The sequence below is a fragment of the Neofelis nebulosa genome, chromosome 9 (assembly GCF_028018385.1).
Source record: "Neofelis nebulosa isolate mNeoNeb1 chromosome 9, mNeoNeb1.pri, whole genome shotgun sequence".
Classification (NCBI taxonomy): Eukaryota; Metazoa; Chordata; class Mammalia; order Carnivora; family Felidae; genus Neofelis; species Neofelis nebulosa.
In genome coordinates this window covers 120321939-120325058 of record NC_080790.1, presented here as the reverse complement: position 1 = coordinate 120325058, position 3120 = coordinate 120321939, and positions in this window count along the sequence as shown.

Here is a 3120-nt window from a genome sequence, read left to right as displayed (position 1 = left end):
TTCTAATTGCCCATGGTCCGGCCTCAGAAAGCACATGTACGTTTTTGGCAAAAATGCCAGAACTTGGTTAAAATGAGGAGGTGGATGGACTCCTTACTGATAAAAGCAAAGTATTAGAAACAAACTAAGAACCCGTCAGTAGGGGGTTGGTTAAAGACGTTGTGGTAGATCCCCGCCAGGAAATCCTATGCGTCTTTCAGAAAGAGGAAGTCGTGGAGCACCTGAGTGTCTCCGTTGGTTACACGGCCGATTCTTGATTTCAGCTCGGGTCATGATCTCGCGGTTCATGGGTTCGAGCCCCACGTCAAGGCTCCCCTGCCGGTGGCACGGAGCCTGCTTGGGATCTCTCTCTCCCTCTCTCTGTGCTCCTCCCTCCCTTGTGTTGTCTCTGTCTCTCTCACAATAAAGACATAAACTTAAAAATAGAAAAGAAAGAGGAAGTTGTCTTGTACATTCACAAGCACGGAACTCTGCGTAGCTGTAAGGAGGGGTGGTGGGGAAGTCAGGGGAGAGCAGAGGAGAAGCAAGAGCTCGTAGCCAAGAGGAGAGTCTGCAGGGTGCATCTTAGGTGTGCGGATGAGGTCCATGGTGCAATGAGACTGTGGTCTCGGGATGGTTCTTTGACAGCTCAGAGTTTTGATCATTAATAGCAGAATGTCCTGTCCCGAAGCCAGCTCGTCTATACAGGTCTGAGTTGAACAGTTATATGTCCACAGTCAGATTTCAGGGTGTTGGAACCCACTATGGGCCAGCTGTGGTTTGCCCTGCACCTATCCCAGCAAGGTGGGATGACACCCTGTTACAAAATGAATGTGTTCAGTCTCACTGGGCAAGAACAGCCTTTCCCTGCTTTGGGAATCATAAATATCTTGTTCTTTTACAAGTAAGTGTTCTTCCCCTGTCTCATAGCAAAACGGTTGCCCCACATTCATCAAGGACTTGCCTGGGCTTCCCTGAGTCTTTTCTTGGAGCCGTCCCCTGGGATGTTCTGGAATGTCCTAGAATGTTCAGAATGCAGGCTTGCTTGCAAACTAGGCTGAGTGTCTTAAACACGTGCATAGGAGAACAACGCACAACTTTTCCAGGCATGGTAGCAAACCGTTTTCTAGCATGTCCAGGATTTAAAGCTGGTGAGCTCCTACCCCATTGTAGGACCACATCAGTGCCCCAACCCATCTTCCCACAGCCGTGGACACCGACCCCATTTCTGCTTGCTGGCACTTGTATTTCTTTGCCTGAGAGGTTCCTACGGCTGCCAGAACCTTCTCTGCCAAGACTAGAATAATTAGGGGATTAATGTCCACCAGGAGCTCCCCTCAACCAGCGAGTGACGGGAGATGGTGTATAAATAAATATTCACGCTCCCTTGGCCCTTGGGTGTATACTCTGAGGAGTGTTCTGTGCTGGCTTCCAGAGTTTCCCCGGTGGGATTACACTCTGGTCACTGTTGGTTTGATCACATACCCTTTCTAGGCTGCTTTCCCTTCCCCATCCCATTTTCTCTCCTCCTGGAACTTCTTCCAAAGAAACTACTTGTACTCACGTGCTTGTGTCAGGGCCTGCTTTTGAGGACCCCAAAGCAAGATGGCGGATAGTCACATTGGCCATTTACCAGAACCTAGTATGACCCCCGCACCCCCAAGGGCTTGACGTGAACTCATGGAGTCCCTCGTCACCCGGCAAGGAGGGATTCCCAGACACAGTTGACAGGTGGGGAAACAGAGTCAGACAGGCTTTGCCTGGGAGCCCAAAGCAAGTAAACTGGAGTCAGGCTTCCACAGAACCCGGGGCAACACTCTTGCAAGTGGGGACTGAAACTGGGTCAGTTGAGCCTGCGAGGAGGAGATGATCGGTAATCACGTCCAGCCAAGAAACGTCGAATCCCCACTACAGCTAAATAAATCCTTTTACGTGGGTTACCTAATATCACCATTATAACCACCCCAGGAAGTGGCTACTGTTATTATTATCCTTATTTGATTTATTGATTTATTGATTATTAAAAAAATTTTTTTTAACATTTATTCATTTTTCAGAGACTTTCTCGAGAGAGACAGAGCATGAGCGGGGGAGGAGCAGAGAGAGAGGGAGACGCAGAATCGGAAACAGGCTCCAGGCTCCGAGCCATCAGCACAGAGCCCGGCGTGGGGCTCGAACTCACGGACTGCGAGATCCGGACCTGAGCTGAAGTCGGACGCTCAGCCGACTGAGCCATCCAGGCACCCCAATCCTTATTTTATAGATGAGGATCCTGAGGCAGGGGGAAGGGACCTGACCGAGGCCACGTGGCTAGGAATAGACAAAGCCCAGGTCTGTCACCTGTGCAGCAGAGGGATGGGTGATGCAGGCAGACAAGTGAACAAAAGGAAAGAGGAGGGGGCACGTGAGACCATGGCCCACCCTGCCAGCAGCTGGGTGACAGAGCGTTGTCCCATCTCGGAACGCAGCTCTGTCACACACAGGGTAAATGGGTCTATTCCCTGTGAATTATCTCTTAGCCGGCAGCTCCGTCCATCTGCTCATTAACCCAATAAAAAAAAAAAATATATCAAACGAGCCTTCTGATTCCCAGTCCCCGGGGGCCCAACTACATAACTTGGAAATGACTCTTTAGTAAGTCTGATCAAGGGCTGGTTGTTCAGTGATTAGAAATCATGGCCTCTTCCTCCAGGCTGGGGGCTCGTAAACAACAGTGGATGAGCTTTTTATGGGGGTCGGACCGAAAACCTAGAGGGATCCATTTCTTCCTAATTTACACCCATTTCAGTGGGGAGAACAGCGGGAGGCTGAGGGTTTGCTCTGGGAGACCCAGCGGCTCCCTCGGCTGCAGCAGGCAGGAAGTGAGGACGGGAGCACATATTGAGGTGCGCCCATGAGCTGCCCAAGCACGGTGATAGACAAAGTGCCTTACAGACCGGGTGTCACTACCAGGTCCAGGGCTGGGTGGGGAGCAGAACCCCTTGTTTCCTCATTGAACTTCCCATAGTAGCAGCCAGTGAGAAAGGGGAATGTGGTCGGGGTTGAGCCTTGGAGAACATGGATGGGGCTGACCATCCAAAGACCCCTCAGTCAAAAGATGGTGGGTGGTAGGGAGGTTCAGCGAGAGTACCAAGTGGTTCC